The sequence below is a fragment of the Mustela nivalis genome (genome assembly GCF_964662115.1).
Source record: "Mustela nivalis genome assembly, chromosome: 9".
Lineage (NCBI taxonomy): Eukaryota > Metazoa > Chordata > Mammalia > Carnivora > Mustelidae > Mustela > Mustela nivalis.
Window position 1 is genome coordinate 48876059 of NC_139028.1, and position 23699 is coordinate 48899757.

Genomic DNA, 23699 nt, shown 5'->3' on the forward strand with positions numbered 1-23699 from the left:
ATGAAGCACATTTTGAGAGGGAAGTAGGGAAGCAGGGGAAATGGAGGGGGCATCAGGGAGAATGAGCACTGAGTAATATAGGAAGGAAGGTCCACCAGAAGATGGTCTAACTGAGAGACATATTTTTGGGAAAATTATCTAGGATTTCCAAGCATGGCTAAAGAGGCCTAATGGAATCTTCTAGTCTCAAGTTTCCAAAATGGAATCTTGGTGTCTGTTTCTATGAGAAGACAGTGTAGGCTGGAACCTCAGGCCAAACATGCCAGAAACATGGCAGTAAAATTCTGTTGGTCAATGGTGGTGAAGGTCTGGTTAAGATCACAGCCTGGGGACATGAGAAGATGGATAGAGGTAATTCTACCAAAAAGAACTTGATCCTTAGGTTATAAGGCCTTGTCTGTCCCATGGATTACTAGACCACAAATCAATATTAAACAACAACAACAACCACCAGCACCACATTGGGTATAAATAAGCTCCTGTTTCATCACAGTACAGTATTCTGTAGAGAGAGAGAGAGAATTATATATCTATGTACATACAACCTATGTTCTATGTACTATGTACTAACCTACGTATCTACCTGTGTCTTTATCTTTGTATCTATGTATGTATGTATCTATGTATCTATCTTTGGTCATGTATTTTTTAGGTAGAGAATCTTGTTTTGGACATTTAAGTGGATGGATTTGTTGAACCACATATTAGTTCAAACTAGTACAGTTAATTCAAACGACACTGAGATCAAATGAAACAAAAATGTACTATCTAAAATATAAAATACTCATCAGTTCCCTGTAAGTTTTTACTTTGGTCACCTTAAGACTGTCCCTTGTTAACAGACATTCAAACCATAGGACCTTATAGGAATTAAATTATCAAAACTCAGCAGTAAATTCATTATCCGTGCTATACACTTTTAAGTATATCTATTTACTACAGGCTTCAGACTTCTGTTATTACACTGTAATACTATGTGTTCATACCAGCAGAGTGAAAGTAACATAAGTCATTTAAAAGGTTAATTACCTCTGATGTGAAACTGATAATAAGAAATAAAAATATAGACATCAAATATATCTATGAGCATAGACAAAGTGTCAAAGGCAGAGAGGCACCTGGGTGGCTCAGTCGGTTAAGCATCTGACTCTTGGTTTCGGCCCAAGTCATGATCTCAGGATTCTGAGCTCCACATGGGGCTCCACGCTCAGTGGAGACTCTGCTGGAGACACTCTCTCTCTCTTTCTCTCTAATAAATAAATAAATAAAATCCTTAAAAAATGTATCAAAGGCAGAAAAAAAGAATGCAAAGTTATAAAAGTAGAGTGAATAACCTTGGAATGGTCCAAAAAGGTTTATATTTAATTTTCATGTAGGTTTTAGATAATGCTAAAGGAGGAAGTGACAATATAATGTGATAAGTCATAACAGGAATAAGAATAAAATGCTGCCTGGGGGAGTGAAAAAAAAAAAGGTTTCAAAAAACTGTTACATTTTTGTTCTAAGAAGAATGAGTAGGAATTCACTACCCATGAAGGGAGGCAGAGCTTGGCTTACATTACTTCTACCCCAAAAATACCAGAAGGAAAGAAAGAATATGAAAGTCAGGTTAGTTTTCAAAGTCATCATTGATTTGGAAATGTTTCTCAAGTTCAGATGCACGTTCAGTGTATGTTGATACAAATTGTTGTTTATTCATCTTTTCTTCTTTTATTCAATTTTTTAAAAAAGTTTTTATTGAGACAATGATGTGTGCTAATCTCGTAGTAGATTCTGGGAGAACAAAGATGCAGCCCCCAGCAAACTCACTTATGTTGGGGGACAGCCAGTAGGGGGAGCAAGCAATTCCTGGGGTAATATCATAGCAGAGATGGGGACAGGAATAGTGATGGTATGGATGATGCTGTCAGAAATTCTGCACTATAGAGAAGACAACTTACTCTAGAAAATTTACTACTATATTATGGTATTAGATGTTCCTTTTAGGATACAGCTTTGGTCAGAACAAGGCTATCAGAAAATGATGCCAAGGAAAACTTTCTGTTTGCTGCAACAGGAATTTTTTAAATTATTTTTTTCTTTTCTTTTTAAATTTTTTATAATTTATATTCGATTAATTAACATATAGTGTATTATTTGTTTCAGGGGTTCAGGTCTGTGATTCATCAGTCTTACATAACACCTAGCGCTCACCACAACACATACATACCTTCCCCAAAGTCCATCACCCAGTTATCCCATCCCCGAACCCCAGCAACTCTGTTTGTTTCCTAAGATTATGAGTCTCTTATGGTTTGTCTCCCTTTCTGGTTTCATCTTATGTTATTTTTTCCTCTCCTCTCCTATGATCCTCTGTCTTGTTTCTTAAATTCTGCATATCAGTGAGATCATATGATAATTGAAGTAGTAAGAGTTTTCAAATACATTGCATAGTACCTCAATGTGAAGGACTTTGCTAGCTAATGAGCTTTATTTTTTTTTTTTTTTAAATAGGGGTTTTTTTTTTGTTTGTTTTTTAGATTTATTTATTTATTTATTTATTTGACAGAGAGAGATTACAAGTAGGCAGAGAGGCAGGCAGAGAGAGAGAGAGAGAAGGAAGCAGGCTCCCTGCCGAGCAGAGAGCCCGATGTGGGACTCGATCCCAGGACGCTGAGATCATGACCTGAGCTGAAGGCAGCGGCTTAACCCACTGAGCCACCCAGGCGCCCCTGAGCTTTATTTTTTAAAGGTTGTGAGGTTTCTGCACCTGTCCCATTCAAAACGGAAATTACAGTTGACCTCTAAAGTCTCTTCTAACACTGACATTCTCCTAGTTAATAACCATTGGGAATATTAAAAATAAACAATGTTAAGTTTCACCTGAGTTTATGCAGTGCTGAGGATAACTTTTCTCAGACATCAGAAGTGTTATATTAGAAATACCCCTGATTTCTTTGAGATCTCTTATCACATTTTAAAAAGTCATTAGCATCAAGTACCCATTTGGGGAACATTTTCAATCCGACTGACTTGTAATTTAAAAAAGATAAATCATATTGCACACCTAGCTTGATAAAATAAAAGAGAAGTCATGTTATTTTGCCTGTGTATTTTTAAATTTAAAAATATAGATTATTTAAATGTTATCTTTAGTCATATTTTGGGAGCTGCTTCTATGGCTCAGCTATTTATAGCAGTCTGGGACCAGACGTAGAACAAAATCTTCCTATATAGGAGGCACAGGCTCCTGAGGATAGAAACTGACTGACAGGTGCTGAGAGGAAGGGCAGGTCAGGGCCCGGCAAATTGTCAGAGTGTCCTGACAGTGGGGGTGGGGGGAGCACAGAGAGGAAATCTTTTAAGTAGCAACTCTGAGATGTCAGTTGGGGAACACTTACAGCAGCTCACTCCCTGGATTCCAGACACTGGCTTGAGTTTCAAGGTTGAACTCTTTCAACAGGGACCCTGCAGGAGCAAGACCGGCCATCTTATCAGAGGACTTAGGGTCTGGGACATGTGATGAAGACTTTTCAGGTACAAGGAACATTTCTAGTGTTAGGGTTACCAGGTATAGTATATTGGAAAGATGCTGAGTTTTAAAAGGAGTAAGTAGTTCATTTGTTAGGGAGTTGGTCTCTCTTTGAACCATGATCTTTTCATCCCTTGTACTGCCACTTCTGTAAAAACTCAGGCTGTCCTACAAATGAATGGTAATTAAGGTCAACTCAGATTTGAGTATTTTATCTTTTTATTTTTATTTTTTTGCTTTTAAAAATTTAAGTACTTTATTTTTTTAATTTAATTTTATTTTTTCAGTGTTCCAAGATTCATTGTTTATGCACCACACCCAGTGCTCCATGCAATATGTGCCCTCCTTAGTACCCATCACCAGGATTTGAGTATTTTAAAACCAATACTTCAAGGGTTCTTCAAGTTATCTTTAAACTGCCTAAGTACTTCAGTTGTTCATTGGTAAGCATTTATAGAGTTTACACTGTGTACCAGTTATGTATTAAGTACTAAAAATAACAAGATGAGCAAGACATGATATTTGCCCTCGAGGATCCCATGGCCCTAGAAGGTAAATAAACATGAAAAAGTACAATGCAGTAAGATAAACTCCATGATCACAAAACAGATAAATAATATTCATTTTTTCTAAAATATAACTCTTTGCTCAAAATTTCTCAATATCTTCAATATCTCCCCCATTAATTTCTAACTGAATGAAGGACTAATATTCATTCATCTTGCTTTGTCAGTGCACTACATAGTTAATCCTTGTCTTCTATCTCCATAAAGATCATCCTTTTCACTTTGTGTTCAGATTCTTGTGATCTAACCACATTGAATCAATTGTCAATCCTTAGACACGATCTTTCTGTGTAACTGCAATTATGTGGAAATTCTTTCTATCTGAATTTTCCACCTTTTTTTCCTCTCCATCTTTTGAATCCATTTAAGTCCATCAGAAATACTGTCTTCTCTGTGGAGACTTTCCTGAATTCTCAGACAGAGGCAATTCATCCTTCATTTAGACTAGCATAATATATTCCATGTTTCACACTTACTGCTTGAAAACATTGAGCACGGACTAGATATTACTTGAATTATTTCCATCCAACTCTTATCATTGGACTATATTTAGAGATTCAGAGCAGAAATCATATCTTGGTATCTTGATTATTTTTACATGCCTCACGGAACCTAATCCACAGCCCAGTATAAGGTAAGCAATAAAAAAATACCAGAAATTTCTGAATATAATGTAGTCTTCCAAATTGAGTAAACCTCCAAATTCCCAGAAAGAATTTTACAAATGAAATAATTTTGCTCAAGATATAATTGTACTTATCATTAAATGTATCTGAGGTAGTCTAATAACTAGATGTTCTGCTTGATTTATTAAATTAGTTATACTTCAATATTTAAACTACATATTTTAGTCAAAATAATAATTAAGAAATAACACATTTCTCCCTCTCATATTACATGGAAAATTTTACTCAAACTCTTACATGAAACCCCATAATGGAGACCTTTATCTTTAACACTTAATAATCATCATCATTTTCACTGCAATCTAAATTTTTTTTAATGATTTTTATGGTCTCTGGAAATCTTATTTCAAATAGCAGAATCCAATTGCATATCTTCCAAACAGTCTTTTTTTTTTCTCATTTGTTCTGTGGGTATATACTCATATTTACCGTAATATAAGCAGCTACTATCTTTTTAAAAATTGATAGACTTCTTTTTCAGCAGTTCTAGTTTTATAGAAAAATTGAGTGGAAAGTACAGAGTTCTTTACTCTCTCTAGTTTCCCCTATTTTAACACCTGGCACTAAGGTGGCATATTTGGTGTAGTGGATTAGCTAATATTAGTATGCTACTGTTAGTTGAAGTCCATAGTTTACATTTGGGTTCACTATTTATGATATATTCCATAAAGGTTTGAGAAATGTGTAATGAGATGTATCTACAGCTACAGAATCATTCAGAAACATTTCACTGCCCTGAAAATCTTCTATGCTCCATCTACTAATTCCTTCCTTCTTCTTTTCCTGCCCTTGAACCTCTGGCAACCACTGACCTTTTTATCCTGCTTCCATAGTTTTGCTTGTTCCAGAATGTCATGTAGTTGGAAACTTAGAGTATGTAGCCTTTTCAGATTTGCTTTTTTCAATTAGCAATATGCATTTAGGTTCTTTTATGTTTTTTAATGGCTTAACAGCTCATTTCTTTTTATTGTTGAATAATATCCCACTGTATGCATTTTTGTTTATTCATCTATTGAAAAGTGTCTTGGTTGCTTCCAAGTTTTAGCAATTATGAATGAAACTGCTAAAAACATTTGTGTGCAGGTTTTTGTGTGAATATTTTTTTGCTGTATTGGTCTTATGGGAAGTTTTGAAATACATAATATACATTAATATGTAATGTATATAGGGTGGTTGGATTATGGACATTGGGGAGGGTATGTGCTATGAGGAGTGTTGTGTAAGCCTGAAATGTGTAAGCCTGATGATTCACAGACTTGTACCTTTGGGGCAAATAATATATTATATGCTAATGAAAATAATTTTAAAATATTTAATATATACAATTTTGAGATCATACTCTCAGGAAAAATTACTGGATTTGGTGTAATATATTGACCTTTTTTTTTTTGAAAAAATTTTCTGTTGACCTCACTAAATCTGTGGATCCAACATTGACTGAAGTAGTTTGGAACTATGGCATCTTTACCTCATAATGATACAGCTTTGAACTTATTAGCTGATTGTAGCATTTCTAAGCTATATGGTCATGCAAGATAACCTTCTTGTATGTTAGTTTACTATACATAACATGACAATAGTGTATTTCAGGGCTGTTGAGAGTATTCACTCATTAAAGATCCATAAATGGTAACTAATTTATTGACAATGATGTAAGTAACAGTTTAGAATATAAGGCACATGTGAAAATTCCTAACATATTTTTCAAAAAGAGCAGACGCAAGAGATTCAACTCTGAAAATCAATGGGGGCATGAAAACTCATCTCCCAGAGCCCCAAGAAACCTTATGGAATTGGGTAATTAAGACATACAAACCTCACCAAGCAAAAATCCCACAGAACTGACAGAAGTGAATTAACATGTAATCTTAAACTTAGTTCCCATCAGAAATGTACAGTTTATAGATTATAAAATCATACATACTCCTCAGAGTATTGTATAATCCTTGGGAAAGTAAATTTTCCTGGATTTTTAAAGTTATTTATTTAACATATTAATTTAATTCATTCATATGCTTGTTTATGAATTATTTTATTTCTATGTTTCTGGAAGATTATAAACATTGCAGAAGTAGAGGCATACATGGACATGCTGAGAGGCAGTTCTGTGCTGCAGAATAGAAAAAGTTGGGGTTCTCCAGTCATATCAGAACAAGCTGATCCCAGCTCAGTGATTTATTAGCTGTGTAAATATGGCAATTGATTTAATCATTCTGAATCTCAATTCACTCTGTGTAAAACTGAGACAATAATTCTTATCTTTATGGGTTATTTTATGAATGGCAAGTAATATTTGTAAAGTTCATGATAATAAATGATCCTCAAATAGTAACTCTTGCTCAGATCCCTTTATTTAAATCCTTCATCTGAGTCCTTTCCAGAATTCTATTTTTCAGCAAGATATGTAAGTGGCTTAAGAAAGTTGGCTCATACAATAGATTTTTAAAAGACCAATTTGTCTGCATATCCTGTGATTTAATCTTCTAAATCTAAGTATATCCTATATAACATCATTGAGAATGAGATAAATAAGAATAAATTGGTAAAAAAAAACTACAGAATCGTTTTTATATTATATAAATTTAAATGACTTAAGTTTCTCTTTCTCTTCAAACTTTCTCCATTTGGCAGTAAAGCTAACTACAAGTAGTTACTAAGCTTTACTCCTTAAAATTTGGCCCCTAGGAAAAGTTACTAGCTGCTCTAAGTCTGGTTCTAAGCCCAAACTCATGTTGGGTCACGTGCCCATAACTAGACCAACAATTGTGGAGAGAGAGATAGAGTAGTATAGGAACAGACAGAAGTCATAGACTTACCAACTGTGGGAACTACAACACATATTATATTATTATTGTTGTTATTATATATATTTTTTGAATCACTTAAATTTTATAAATTACTTAACTGTGACAATGAGTCTTCAAAGACTTGCCCAAGTGTAAAAGCCAGAGTGGAATAAGGATCTAGTTATTTTCTGACAGTCAGGTATTAAAGAACAATAAAAATAGATGTAGAGATCCCAAAACCAGACAAGGATCCCATCAAAAAAGAGAGCTATAGACCAATATCCTTGATGAACACAGATGCGAAAATAGTCAACAAAATACTAGCCAATAGGATTCAACAGTACATTAAAAGGATTATTCACCATGACCAAGTGGGATTTATTCCAGGGCTGCAAGGTTGGTTCAACATCCGCAAATCAGTCAATGTGATACAACACATCAATAAAAGAAAGAACCATATGATACTCTCAATAGATGCTGAAAAAGCATTTGACAAAGTACAGCATCCCTTCCTGATCAAAACTCTTCAAAGCATAGGGATAGAGGGCACATACCTCAATATCATCAAAGCCATCTATGAAAAACCCACCGCAAATATCATGCTCAATGGAGAAAAACTGAAAGCTTTTCTGCTAAGGTCAGGAACACGGCAGGGATGTCCATTATCACCACTGCTATTCAACATAGTACTAGAGGTCCTAGCCTCAGCAATCAGACAACAAAAGGAAATTAAAGGCATCCAAATCGGCAAAGAAGAAGTCAAATTATCACTCTTCGCAGATGATATGATACTATATGTGGAAAACCCAAAAGACTCCATTCCAAAACTGCTAGAACTTACACAGGAATTCAGTAAAGTGTCAGGATATAAAATCAATGCACAGAAATCAGTTGCATTTCTCTACACCAACAGCAAGACAGAAGAAAGAGAAATTAAGGAGTCAATCCCATTTACAATTGCACCCAAAACCATAAGATACCTAGGAATAAACCTAACCAAAGAGGCACAGAATCTATACTCAGAAAACTATAAAGTACTCATGAAAGAAATTGAGGAAGACACAAAGAAATGGAAAAATGTTCCATGCTCCTGGATTGGAAGAATAAATATTGTGAAAATGTCTATGCTACCTAAAGCAATCTACACATTTAATGCAATTCCTATCAAGGTACCATCCATCTTTTTCAAAGAAATGAAACAAATAATTCTAAAATTTATATGGAACCAGAAAAGACCTCGAATAGCCAAAGGGATATTGAAAAAGAAAGCCGACGTTGGTGGCATCACAATTCCGGACTTCAAGCTCTATTACAAAGCTGTCATCATCAAGACAGCATGGTACTGGCACAAAAACAGACACATAGATCAATGGAACAGAATAGAGAGCCCAGAAATAGACCCTCAACTCTACAGTCAACTAATCTTCGACAAAGCAGGAAAGAATGTCCAATGGAAAAAAGACAGCCTCTTCAATAAATGGTGCTGGGAAAATTGGACAGCCATATGCAGAAAAATGAAATTGGACCATTTCCTTACAGCACACACAAAAATAGACTCAAAATGGATGAAGGACCTCAATGAGCGTAAGGAATCCATCAAAATCCTTGAGGAGAACACAGGCAGCAACCTCTTCGACCTCAGCCGCAGCAACATCTTCCTAGGAAAATCGCCAAAGGCAAGGGAAGCAAGGGCAAAATGAACTATTGGGATTTCATCAAGATCAAAAGCTTTTGCACAGCCAAGGAAACAGTTAACAAAATCAAAAGACAACTGACAGAATGGGAGAAGATATTTGCAAACGACATATCAGATAAAGGACTAGTGTCCAGAATCTATAAAGAACTTAGCAAACTTAACACCCAAAGAACAAATCATCCAATCAAGAAATGGGCAGAGGACATGAACAGACATTTCTGCAAAGAAGACATCCAGATGGCCAACAGACACATGAAAAAGTGTTCCATATCACTTGGCATCAGGGAAATACAAATCAAAACCACAATGAGATATCACCTCACACCAGTCAGAATGGCTAAAATCAACAAGTCAGGAAATGACAGATGCTGGCGAGGATGCGGAGAAAGGGGAACCCTCCTACACTGTTGGTGGGAATGCAAGCTGGTGCAGACACTCTGGAAAACAGCATGGAGGTTCCTCAAAATGTTGAAAATAGAACTGCCCTATGACCCAGCAATTGCACTATTGGGTATTTACCCTAAAGATACAAACATAGTGATCCAAAGGGGCACGTGCACCCGAATGTTTATAGCAGCAATGTCCACAATAGCCAAACTATGGAAAGAACCTAGATGTCCATCAACAGATGAATGGATCAAGAAGATGTGGTATATATACACAATGGAATACTATGCAGCCATCAAAAGAAATGAAATCTTGCCATTTGCGACAACATGGATGGAACTAGAGCGTATCATGCTTAGTGAAATAAGTCAAGCGGAGAAAGACAACTATCATATGATCTCCCTGATATGAGGAAGTGGTGATGCAACATGGGGGCTTAAGTGGGTCGGAGAAGAATAAATGAAACAAGATGGGATTGGGAGGGAGACAAACCACAAGTGACTCTTAATCTCACAAAACAAACTGAGGGTTGCTTGGGGGAGGGGGTTTGGGAGAAGGGGGTGGGATTATGGACATTGGGGAGGGTATGTGCTTGGTGAGTGCTGTGAAGTGTGTAAACCTGATGATTCACAGATCTGTACCCCTGGGGATAAAAAATATATGTTTATAAAAAATAAAAAATTAAAGGGAAAAAAAAAGAAAAAAAATAGATGTAGAGAAAGGAAAGGGGAAAGGAAGAGAAGGACAGGAGAGGAGGAAGAGGTGGGAAAAAAGGAAGGAAAGAAGAAATGTTGAAAGGGGGAAAAGAAGGGGAAAAGCAGCTGCCACTGTGATTGTGGAATTAATGGAATGAGTGGGAGAAGAGGTTACGAGTGGCTAGCTTGGGAAGTAACACCATATTTGCCCCGAATAACATCTGTAGACAATGGATAATGCCTTATGTAGTGTATACAGTAAGTAGAACCAATAAATGTTTCCATTTGATTTAAATTGTCATTTGTAACTCAACTTTTCTCAATTTTGCAATAGATGTGTTTATCCGTTTTCACTTTTTGTTAATTTTTCACTCATTTTCTTTTATATATTAGTACACATCTACAGGCTGCTATTCACAAAACTGGTACCATTCTTGGAGCCATCACAAAAAGGAAAAATAATTATTTGCTTCTTCCTAGTTTGGAAGGTCAGCATAAAATTTAACACTTAGTTCAGTGTACCTCAATTCGTTAACAGGAACTACTTCATCAGAAATGTAAATTTTGGCTCTTACTAGTAATATCTTCAGTGACTACTCATTGGTATACCAGATAATCACTTGAATTTTTAAAACACTGCCATAGAAACACTATGTTTTCTTCATCAAGACTTATCTCTAAGCATATATATCTTTGAGATAGTGTTATTTATATATCATGGTATTTTCCTTAGAGCTATTTGAATGATTTATTCAAAACCATGGACTTCTTGCTGATTAAGAGCAAACAGGTACTTACCAGTGCAAAGAAAAAATAATTCTTAGGGAATGAGTCTAATGAGAGATAAAGTCTTACAAAAGGTAATTACTGACTTTTGATAATACTAAACTAAATATATTTTTAAAAATATTTATCTACTTATTTTTGAGAGAGGGCTCACGATAGTGGGAGAAGGGTGTTGGGAGAAGGAGGGAGAGAGAGAGAGAGGAGCAGACTCCCAGGTCAGCATGGAGCCTGATGTGAGGTTTGATCCCATGACCCCAAGATCATGACCTGAGTCAAAATCAACAATTGGATGCTTAACTGAGTCACTCAGGTGTCCCATAAACAAAATATTTTGAAACTTAGTATCTTCATAATATAACAAAAAAGTTGAAAAATAAATGGCATTTTCTTAAAGTCACTAGCTAATAAGGGAATAAACAATTACAGCACCAATATCTGGGTGGGGGGAACCCAGAAATCCAGAGAGAAGAGCCTGGTTTTCAAAATTGCTTCTGCTCTCTGGACATTTGTCAGTCCAAAATAGGTATCTGACAAGACTGAATCTTTGGGAAGATTTTTGGGTAGATGGAGAACTGAATTGGAAGCCAGTGTTACCAAATAGGGTGACCCTGGTAAATCTCCTATGATTGGGGTTGGAACCAGAGGGGATGACTCTAGGTATAAGGACACATCAGAGGTAAAACATCTTAGTGTGTTTGCGTAGCCAAGAAGTTGTCAATTTCTGAAACTGGGTTAAAGTAACAGAAGTGGTAAAATATGTAAATGCAAATGAATATTGACTATATAAAATAATAGTATATTATCTCATGGGGCTTAAAACAGGTAAATAATTAAAATCCATTTTTAAAAAACACACAAATAGAAGGGGGAGGTGTTGTAAGGTGTCTGGCTGCATTAACCAGAAAGAGATAATTAACTCAAGGGCATGTTCTAATATCAAGGAGACCACTATGCCTAGTAAAAGAGGTATAAATAGAGTTAATTTGAAAGGGTGAATAGAAAATAATCCAAAAAAGTCAAGAAAAGAGGAAAAAGATATGACTGAGTAGAACAAATAGAAAATTCAGAGAAAGATTGTAGATTTAAACCCAAATACAAAAAATATTGCACGTAAATAGACTAAGCACTCGGAGATGTGATCTGTCTAGACAAAAATACAAAAACAAAAACACCTCAATTTTTACACTGTTTTAAAAAAGACATGTAAAAAATATACAAATATTGATTGGGGAAAATGGGGAAAAGATATGAAAATGCTTGACTTAATTGACACAGATAGAACATAAAAATAAAATGACACTTACAGAATCTAATTCTGTAGAAGACACATTATTTTTGTTCTCAAGGAATATTGAACAACAACTAACCCTAAAACATACTCATCAGATTCAAAAGATTGAAACCATACAGAATATGTTTTTTGGTCACAACTGATTTAAGCTAGAGATCCATACTTAAAACAAACCAAAAGAAGCAACCTGCCCCCTCCAAAAAATCCCCAAACCAAAAAACAAAAACCTTTAAAAATTCCTATACATACAGAAATCAATCACAGTACTCTTAAATAGCTCATGAGATTAAAAATTAACCATAATAGAAACAAGAAAATATTTTGAATTGCACTGTTTTGAAATTAATATGCATTGTACTTGTGGCATAGATCTAAAGCAGAGTCTATAGACAATTTTATAGCTTGAGTATGTATTTTAGAGGTAGAAAAGTTTGACAAATTGATAAGTTAATCATTCCTCTCCATCAAGCTCAAAAAAAGGAACTAAAAAGGGGTCTCAGATGGTGTAGTTGATCCAGCATCTGACTCTTGGTCTCTGTTCAAGTGGTTGTCTCATCCTCCTGAGATGGGGCCCCTGATGGACTTGGCACTCAGTGTGGAGTCTGCCTGAGATTCTCTCCCCTCTTTCTCTGCCCTTCCTGCTCATGCCCACAACCTCTCTCTCCCAAATTTATAAATAAATCTTTAAAACAGAAATTTAAAAAAAGATGGTAGATGATAATGAAGAGCAGAAGTTAATGACATGAAAGAAAAATAGATAATTGAGAAAATGAAACTGAAGATGAGTCCTTTACAAAGACTAATTAAGCTGATAAACTTAATTAATTAAGACTGATCAAGGAAAAAAGAAAAAAAACACAATCAAAATCAAGAATGAGATATAGACATTAATATTACTCTGCAGACTTAAAAAATAATGGAAGATTTTTGAACAACTTCATGCCAATACATTTAAAAATGTAGGTGAAATGGACACAATCTTTTAAAAGATAATGCATTCTAAATTGACACAAGAAGAAAAAAAGAGAAAATCCTCATGGTTTTATATATATTAAAGCAATCCAATCTATAATTAAATAACCTTCCCAAATTTCAGTGCAAGGACAAACTGAAAATGGAACAGAAGAGACAGTCCATAAATATAACATCACCTAATTTTTGAAAAAAAGTAATGACTGCATTGTAGTGGGAAAAGAGAACCTTTAAAGTAAATGGTGCTGGATTAATTGCATAGCTATTTGGATAAAATATATTTATGTTGGGCCTATCTCACACCGTATGCAAAAATTATTATTATTTTTAAAGATTTTTAAAAATTTATTTATTTGACAGAGATTACAAGTAGGCAGAGAGGCAGTCAGAGAGAGGAGCAAGCAGGCTCCCTGCCCAGCAGAGAGCCCGATGTGGGGCTCGATCCCAGGACCCTGGGATCATGACCTGAGCCGAAGGCAGAGGCTTCAACCCACTGAGCCACCCAGGCACCCCCATATGCAAAAATTATTACCAGGTAGATCAACACTCTAAATGTGAAGATAAATCATCTATATTTTAAGGAAAACATAGAACATATTATTGACTTTGGAGTAGGCAGATCTTTTTGAACTATTAATCACAAAAGAAAAAAAATAAATTGGACTATGTTAAAACTAAGAACTTTTTATAAAAAATATATCAAGGAAGGACACCTGGGAGGCTCAGTCATTTAAGCATCTATCTTCATCCCAGGTCATGATCCCAGACTCCTGGGAGCCAGCCCTGTGTTGGGGGGTCTCTGCGCAGTGGGGAATCTACTTCTCCCCCTCTCTCTGCCCCTCCTCCCACTTTCTTTCTTTCTCTCTTTCTCTCATAAATAAATAAATTAATTAATTAATAAAATCTTTAAAAAATATAGATCAAGGGAGTGAAAAAGTAGCCCATAAAGCGGGAGAATATCCTATTACTTACATCAAGAATATATAAGGAACTCCTACCAGAAAAATACAGTCATCAAACAGAAAAATAGGCAAAAGACTGAAATGATCATTTTACAAAAAAAGACCTCTCTAGGGTCTGAATATTTTTGTCTTCATCAAATTCATGTTGGAGTGATTTGCCCTATGCCCTACCCTCCCTTATGGATCTATGAAACTGGAAAAAAGGAAACATCATCTAAATTGATTTAGGAAAGCCAGAAGGGGGTATTCTCACACATTACCGCTCATTGCAGCTCTTTGCAGACCCACAAGGAAGAGGTCTATATTCTACTATCGCGGTAGGAGGAATGATGATTTTCTCCCTGCTTGGTAGCAGCCCAGCCAGTAAGACACTGTTGCAACTCAGCCACTGAAAAGCCATGACACTTCCAATACCACTTGACTCCAGTGGACTTCTTGTTTATAACAGCCCTTCTCAACTCCCCTCTTTCGCCTTTGTTCCCTGGATTTGTCTATGGCTTTTGCTAAGGCTTGTCTGTACCTAACTGCGATTCTTCTGCTTTTGCTGAGTAAATCCATTTTGCTGGTAACGTAACTGGCTGCTTTAAGTTTGACAGATACAAGAAGAATTGTTGATTTTTCGGTCTTTTCAGATTTTTACTTCTCAGGATGGAGTGGTGATTTCCAAGCTCATTACATGTTAGACGTGTATTTTTATGTGTATATCTTCCACATAGAAAGCAACAAATTCACATGACTTCACTGATGAATTCTACCAAATAGTCAAGTAATAAATAAGAGAAACCTTATATAAAATTTTCTAAAGAATAAAAATGTTGGGGCACCTGGGTGCATCAATGGGTTAAGTCTCTGCCTTGGGCTCAGGTCATGATCTCAGGGTCCTGGGATCAAGCCCCACATTGGGCTGTCTGCTCAGTGGGTAGCCTGCCTCCTCCTCTCTCTCTCTGCCTGCCCCTCTGCCTAGTTGTGATCTCTCTTTCTGTCAAATAAATAAGTAAAATCTTAGAAAAAAAGTTGGGAATACTTTCCAATTTATTTTATGAGACTAGCATAAACTTAATGCCAAAACCAAACTAGAAGATTAGGTGGAAGGAAAGTAATGGGTGATTTTCATTCATACACAGAAAAGCAACTATCTTAAATTATTAATAAATGAATCCAGAAATATACAAAAAGCACAATATATCATAACCCTACTGAGTTTATCCTAGGAATGGAGTCTGAACAACAGAAAACAATTAAGGTAACTTACTTCCTTATGATAATAAAGCAGGAAAATCACACGCAGTGAAAGCCATTGATAAAATTCAGCAATCATTTATGATAAAGTACTCTTAGCTAACCAGGAGTAGATAAAAATTTTCTTATTCTAATAGATATTTTTGGCAAAAAGCTTATAACAAATATTGTTATGAAATGTTGAAATATTTCTCATTGAGATAAGAAACATATGTCAAATTCTTCTTCTTATTATTTTTATTAACATATAATGTATTATTGGTTTCAGGAGTATAGGCCTCTGATTCATCAGTCTTACACAATTCAAAGACTTACCATAGCACATACCCTCCCCAATGTCCATCATCTAGCCACCCTATCCCTTCCTCTACTTCCACCAACCCTCAGTTTGTTTCCTGAGATCGAGTCTCTTATGGTTTGTCTCCCTCCCTCACACATCTTGTTAAATTTTTCCCTCCCTTCCCCCTTACAGCCCTCCCACACTGCCTGTCAAATTCCTCTTATCAGAAGATCATATGATAATTGTCTTTCTCTGATTGACTTATTTCACTCAGTATAATACCCTCTATCTAGTTCCATCCACATCAATGCAAATGGCAAGATTTCACTTTTTTTATGGCTGCATGGTATTCCATTGTATTTATATATATATACCCCAAATCGTCTTTATCCATGCATCTGTTGATGGACATCTAGGCTCTTTGCGTAGTTTGGCTATTGTGGACATTGTTGCTATAAATATTTGGGTGAATGTGCCCCTTTGGACCCTTTGTTTGTATCTTTTAGGATAAATACCCAGTAGTGAAATTACTGGGTTGAAGCATAGCTCTATTTTCAAATATGAGGAACCTCTATGCTGTTTTCCAGAGTGGTTGCACCAGCTTGTACTCCCACCAACACTGTAGAATGGTTCTCCTTTCTCTGCATCCTCACCAACACCTGTTGTTTCCTGACTGGTTAATTTTAGTTAATTTTAGCCATTCTGACTGGTATGAGGTGGTATCTCATTGTGGTTTTGATTTGTATTTCCCTGATGCCAAGTGATGTGGAGCACTTTTTCATGGGTCTGTTGGCCATCTGGATGTCTTCTTTGCAGAAATGTCTGTTCATGACCTCTGCCCCTTCCTTGATGGTATTATTTGCTCTTTGGGTGTTGGGTTTGGTAAATTCTTTATACTGGCCCTTTATCTGATATGTCATTTGCAAATATCTTCTCCCATTCTGTCAGTTGTCTTATGGTTTTCTTAGCTTTTTCTTTGGGCTGCAAAAGCTTTTCATCTTGTTGAAGTCCCAATAGTTCATTTTGGTTTTGCTTCCCTTGCCTTTGGCGATGTTTCTAGGAAGAAGTTGTTGAGGCTGAGATCGAAGAGGTTGCTGCCTGTATTCTCCTCAAGGATTTGGATGGATTCGTGTCTCGCATGGAGGTCTTTCATCCATTTGGAGTCTATTTTTGGGTGTGGTATAAGGAAATGGTCCAGTTCCATTCTTCTGCATGTGGATGTCCAATTTTCCCAACACCATTTGTTGAAGAGACTGTCTTTTTTCCATTGGACATTCTTTCCTGCTTTGTCAAAGATTAGTTGACCATAGAGTTGAGGGTCCATTTCTGGACCCTCTATTCTGTTCCATTGATCTATGTGCCTGTTTTTGTGCCAGTACCATACTGTCTTGATGGTGACAGCTTTGTAATAGAGCTTGAAGTCTGAAATTGTGATGCCACCAACTTTGGCTTTCTTTTTCAACATTCTTCTGGCCATTCAGGGTCTTTTCTTTTAGTATTATTTGTTCCATTTATTTGAGAAAAATTGATGGGATTTTAATAGGGATTGCATTAAATGTGTAGATTGCTCTATGTAGCATAGACATTTTCACAATATTTGTTCTTCCAATCCATGAGCATGGAAAGTTTTTCCATTTCTTTGTGTATTCCTCAATTTCTTTCATGAGTATTCTGTAGTTTTCTGAGCATAGATTTTTTGCCTCTTTGGTTAGGTTTATTCCTATGTATCTTATGGATTTGGGTGTAATCGTTAATGGGATTGACTCCTTAATTTCTCTTTCTTCTGTCTTGCTGTTGGTGTATAGAAATGCAAATGATTTTTGTGCATTGATTTTATATCTTAACACTTTACTGAATTCCTGTGTGAGTTCTAGCAGTTTTGGAGTGGAGTCTTTCAGGTTTTCCACAAAAAAGATCATATCTGCAAAAAATGAGAGTTTGACTTCTTTGCCAATTCCGATGTCTTTTATCTCTTTTCCTTGTCTGATTGTGGAGGCTAGGACTTCTAGCACTATGTTAAATAGCAGTGGTGATAGTGGACAGCCCTGCCATGTTCCTAACCTGAGGGGGAAAGCTCTCAGTTTTTCCCCATTTGAGAATGATATTTGCTGTGGGTTTTTCATAGATGGCTTTGATGATATTCAGGTATGTACCCTCTATCCCCATGCTGTGAAGAGTTTTGATCAAGAAAGGATGCTGTACTTTGTCAAATGCTTTTTCAGCATCTACTGAGAGTATCCTATGGTTCTTGTTCTTTCTTTTATTAATGTACTGTATCACATTGATTGATTTGTAGATGTTGAACCAACCATGCAGCCCAGGAATGAATGCCATGTGGTTATGGTAAAGAATCCTTTTAATGTACTGTTGGATCCTATTGGCTAGCAGTTTGGTGAGAATTTTTGGATCCATGTTCATCAGGGATATTGGTCTGTAATTCTCCTTTTTGATGGGGTCTTTGGTTTTGGGATCAAGGCAATCCTGGCTTCATAAAATGTGTTTGGAAGCTTTCCTTCCATTTCTAGTTTTTGAAACAGTTTCAGGAGAATAGGTATTAATTCTTCTTTAAATGATTGATAGCATTCCCCTGGGAAAACATCTGGCCCTAGGTTCTTGTTTGTTGGGAGATTTTTGATGCCTGCTTCAATTTCCATACTGGTTATGAGTCTGTTCAGGCTTCCTATTTCTTCCTGGTTCTGTTTTGGTAGTTTATATATCTCTAGAAATGCATCCATTTCTACCAGATTGTCAGATTTGCTGGTGTATAGTTGCTCAGAATATGTTCCTAGAATTGTTTTTATTTCTTTGGTGTTAGTTGTGACCTCTCCTCTTTCATTCATGATCTTATTAATTTGGGTCCTTTCTCTTTTCTTTCTGATGAGTCTGGCCAGGTGTCTGTCAGTCTTATTAATTCTCTCAAAGAACCAGCTCTTAGTTTCATTGGTCTGTTCTAGTGTTCCTTTCATTTCTATTTCATTGATTTTTTGCTCTGATCTTTATTAGTTCTCTTCTGCTGGGCATAGGCTTTCTCTGCTGTCCCTTCAGCTCCTTTAGGTGTAGGGTTAGGTTGTGTATTTGAAAACTTTCTTTTATCTTGAGACAGGCTTGTATTGCTATATACTTTCCTCTCAGGATCACCTTTGCTATTTCCCAAAGATTTTAAACAGTTGTGTTTTCATTTTCATTTGTTTCCATGAATTTTTAAAATTCTTTAATTTCCTCATTGACTCATTTATTCTTTAGTAGGATACCCTTTAGTCTCCATGTATTTGAGTTTCTTTCCAACTTTCCTCTTGTGGTTGACTTCTAGTTTCAAAGCATTATGGTCTGAAAAAATTCAGGGAATGATCCTAATCTTTCAATACAAGTTGAGACCTGATTTGGACCCAGGAGCTGATCTATTCTGGAGATGATTCCATGTGCACTAGAGAAGAATGTGTATTCTGTTGCTTTGGGATGGAATGTTGAATGTATCTGAGATGTCCATCTGATCCAGTGTGTCATTAAAGCCTTTATTTCCTTGTTGATCTTTTGCTGAAGTCATCCATCCATTTCAGCGAGGGGGGTGTTAAAGTCCCCTACTATTATTGTCTTATTGTCAGTGTGTTTCTTTGATTTTGTTATTAATTGGTTTATATAATTTTCTGCTCCCATGTCAGGGGCATAGATATTTAAAATTGTTAGGTCTTCTTGTTGGACAGACCCTTTGAGTATGATACAGTGTCCTTCGTCATCTCTTATTACAATCTTTGGCTTAAAATTTAATTCATCTGACATCAGGATTGCCACCTCAGCTTTCTTTTGATGTCCATTAGCATGGCAAATTGTTTTCCACCCCCTTCCTTTAAATCTGGAGGTGTCTTTGGATTTAAAATAAATTTCTTTCAACAACATATTGTTTTGTTTTTTTATCCACTCTGATACCCTGTGTCTTTTGATTGGAGCATTTAGCCCACTTACATTCAGGGTAACTATTGAAAGATATGAATTTAGTGCCATTGTAATGCCTATAAGGTGACTGTTACTGTATATTGTTTCTGTTATGTTCTGGTCTATTACTTTTAGTCTCTCTCTTTGCTTAGAGGACCCCTTTCAGCATTTCCTGTAGGGATGGTTTGCCGTTAGCAAATTTTTTTTTTTTTGTTTTTGTTTGTCCTGGAAGCTTTTTATCTCTCCTTCTATTTTCAATGACACCCTAGCTGGATATAGTATTCTTGGGTACATATTTTTCTCATTTAGTTTTCTGAGTATATCATGCCAGTCCTTTCTGGTCTGCCAGGTCTATGTGGGTAGGTCTGCTGCCAATCTAACATTTCTACTGTTGGATGTTACATGTCTCTTGTCCGAAGCTGCCTTCAGGATTTTCTCTTTGTCACTGAGACTTGTAAGTTTTACTATTAGATGACAGGGTGTTGACCTACTTTTGTTTATTTTGAAAGGGAATTCTCTGTGCCTTTATTTTAAGATTTTATTTATTTGCCAGAGAGAGATCGCAAGTAGGCAGAGAGGCAGGCAGGGGTAGGGGGTAATCAGGCTCCCCGCTGAGCAGAGAGCCTGATGTGGGGCTCAATCCAGGACCCCTAAATCATGACCTGAGCCAAAGGCAGAGGCTTAACTCACTGAGCCACCAAGGCATCCCACCTCCTGGATTTTGATAATTTTTTCCTTCCCTAAATTAGGGAAATTCTGTGCTATAATTTGCTCCAATATACCTTCTGTCCCCCCCTCTCTTTCTTCTTCTTCTAGAATACCAATTATTTTAATATTGTTTCATCTTATGGTATCACTAATCTCTTGAATTCTCCCTTCTTGATCCAGTAGTTGTTTATCTCTCTTTTTCTCAGCTTCTTTATTCTCCATCATTTGGTCTTCTATATCACTGATTCTCTCTTCTGCCTCATTTATCCTGCAGTAAGAGCCTCTACTTTTTATTGCACTTCATTAGTAGCTTTTCTGATTTTCTTTTTTACCTTTTATATTTCAACTTGGTTAGATATCAGTTCTTTTATTTCTCCAGAAAGGGTTTTTATTTCTCCAGAAAGGGATTCTCTAGTATCTTCTATGCTTTTTTCAAGCCTAGCTAGCATCTTGATAATTGTCATTCTAAATTCTAGTTCTGACATCTTACTAATGTCCAGATTGATTAGGTCCCTAGCCATCAGTACTACCTTTTGTTTGTTTGTTTGTTTGTTTGTTTGAGGTGTTTTTCTGCCTTGTAATTTTATTCAGAGAAGAATAGATGAATGAGAGAACAATATACTAAAAGGGTAGCAATGACTCCAGAGAAATGTACATTAACCAGATCAGAAGAGATCCGAAAGTGGGGGGAGAAGAAAGAAGGAAAAATTTTTAAACAATTATGTATAACACATTTAATGATTAGACTGGTAAATAGAACAGAGCCACACACTTGATTATGGGTGCATTTTGGTTTGTTAGAAGAAACTGCCTCCCAAAATTTTAAAGAAAGAGAAACTTATATATATACAAAAATAAGGGTAAACATGATGAAGGGATGGCATATGACTATAAAGATAAATATTTAAAAAGATTCTAAAAAAGAAATTGATAAGATAATGGGTTGGTTGAGAAAAGAACAAACAAAAAAAAAAAAAAAAAAAAGGAAAGAATGTGATCAGCCTGGAGAGTAGAACAAAGCCATATGCTGGATTTAGAGTATATTTTGATCTGTTAGAAGAAACCATATCCCCAAATTTTAGGGAAATAAAAACTTATATGTATACAAAACATAAGGTTAAATACAATGAAGGGATAGAATATGACTATAACAATAAAAATTAAAATATATTTTTAAAAAAGGTATTGATCAGATAAAATAATTAAAAACATTAAAACAAGAAAGAGGAAAAATTTTAAAAATAGAATAATTTTTTTTTTTTAAATCAACTTTAAAAGACTAAAGAATCATGGGATGGGGGGAGCCATGAATTCTATGTGCTGCATGCCCCTAGCTCTGGAGTTTTACAGTTCTCATTGATTGGTGAACTTGGTCTTGGCTGGATACTCTTGCTGATCTTCTGGGAGGGCCTGTTGCAGTGATTCTCAAATGCCTTTGCCTGAGGCGGAATTGCACTGTCCTTGCGAGGGACCTGGCTAAGAAGTCTGATAGGGTTTGCTCTAGGGAGATTTTGTTCCCCGAATGGTTTCCATACAGTTTTGGAGGAGGAGAATGAAGATGGACTCCCAATCTCTAGCCCCTTAGGAGCTGAGAACTTAGGGCTGCACTCCTCAGTGCACCCTCAAAGAAAAGCAGTCAATCCTTCCTGTCTCTCTTGTCTCCAGCCACACTCCAAGCTCACCCAGCCTCTGAATGAGCATTTCTATCTCTGGTGCACAGCTCTGTTTGGAGTCTCCAAATCCAGAAGATTCCTGCCACATGCCACTCCTTCCAGAGGAAGATGGTGAATCTCCCTGTTTCTGCCACTTGTAGGGTCCCTGCTCAAAGTATAGTGGTCCGGCTGTGACTTGGGTCACAGTTTAAAGTAACCCTGAACTGAGATCCCCTTTCTCTTCCATCCCTACAGCTGGCTTCCCCACTGTGATACCTGGGAGCTCTGCCACATTCAAACACCCCTGATCTTTTTGTGATTGCACAGGTCCTGAGACCACACTGTCCCTGCAAGAGTTCCACCCCCGTTTAGCCCCTGGAGCAACATCTCTCCATGGAGCAGACTTCTAAAAGTTCCAATTTTATGCTCTGCTGCTCCACCACTTGCCAGAAGCCAGCCCCTCCCCCTGTGGTCTCTCTTCCGTTCACTTCAGATTCACTTCTCCCCAGGTCCTACCTTCTAGAAAGTGGTCACTTTTCTGTTCCTAGAATTGCTGCTATTCTTCTCTTTGGCTGCTGTTGAATTTGTAGGTGTTCATAATGGTTTGATAACTATCTAGTTGAATTCTTGGGACCTGAGGATACTTAGGTCTCCTTACTCCTCTGCCATCTTGCCCCTCCTCTATGTAAATTCTGCCTACTATTTATTTCTCTTCCAAATTGCACTACACATCTAGTCAAAGCAGTAAGACAAAGAAAAAATCTTATAAGTATCGAAAATGAAAGAATTAAACCCTCATTAGTTGTGGATAATATGAGTACCTATGTAGAATACCCAAAGAACCTATGGATTAATTATTAGAAATATTACAGATGTTGATACAAGGCAACACACCAAAATTGGCTTTATTTCTATAAACCAGCAATTACAATTAGAGACTTGAAAAGATTCTTAATATAAAATTAAAAATCTTAATGTAAAAAACTATAAACCATTATTAAAAGATCGTTTATATGAGTTTATAAAGAAGAAATTGCAGGTATATTCATATAGAGGACAATTCTGTACGTAAGACATCAGTTCTCTTCAAATTAATCTATATGTTCACTGGATAAATCCCATTGAAAATCCAGCATGGATTTTTGTGTGTGTGTGTGTGTGTGTGCATACAAACTGATAAACTGATTCCTAAATTATACTGCTTTTAGCTTAAAAATGGTCAAGAAAAATGGAGTTGAAAATATTTTCATTACCCACAACAGAGCCTGTTGCTGGCTGTCCTCATGACTAGATCTGCCAGAGTCCCCTTATTCCTTAAGATAATATTCCTGTAATAGGAAGGGGCTCTGGGTGGATGTGATATTGTGATTTGTAAGAACATATATTTGGTTTGTATCCTCATTCATGGCACAGAGTTCTTGAACCCTTAAGAATGTCCTAAGTGAAGACAATGACAAAGATGTCTTCTGTTACTTTAAGGAGGTGACCTCTGGGCCCTACCTCAGGATAGGGACTGGTCGGGAGAACAAACCTTATAATTAGAGGGTTAGGA

The 23699-nt window shown here is 36.3% G+C and overlaps 1 long non-coding RNA gene across 3 annotated transcripts in view; it reads left to right on the forward strand.

Moving 5' to 3' along the window:
- Positions 1–248: 248 nt before the first annotated feature.
- Positions 249–23699, forward strand: part of LOC309841446 — a 58821-nt gene continuing 35370 nt past the window's right edge. For 2 of the 3 annotated variants that reach the window (XR_014299135.1, XR_014299136.1), the window contains exons 1-2: positions 249–351; positions 3443–3516. This is a non-coding gene — a long non-coding RNA (uncharacterized lncRNA). The remainder of the gene's footprint in view (positions 352–3442; positions 3517–23699) is intronic. The other variant, XR_014299137.1, reaches the window with a different exon arrangement.